Here is a 225-nt window from a genome sequence, read left to right on the forward strand (position 1 = left end):
CTTTATTCTTGGTCTTATATTCTTCTTATCTCTCTCTTATTGAAACTAATAAACGCTCGAAACCAATGTACATGGCTTCTCTATCACACATACAATAATGACTAACAAAGATAGAAAGGTAAAAAGAAATAAGTTGTAATCTGACAGATTTCCTTTTGAGGCTCAAAGTTGGCGGCCATTTTGGTTGTTCCAAACGGCCGCGAGGCGAAGCGAACTATCTCCAGC

The sequence above is a fragment of the Penaeus monodon genome, chromosome 22, assembly GCF_015228065.2.
Source record: "Penaeus monodon isolate SGIC_2016 chromosome 22, NSTDA_Pmon_1, whole genome shotgun sequence".
In the NCBI taxonomy this organism is placed as follows: domain Eukaryota; kingdom Metazoa; phylum Arthropoda; class Malacostraca; order Decapoda; family Penaeidae; genus Penaeus; species Penaeus monodon.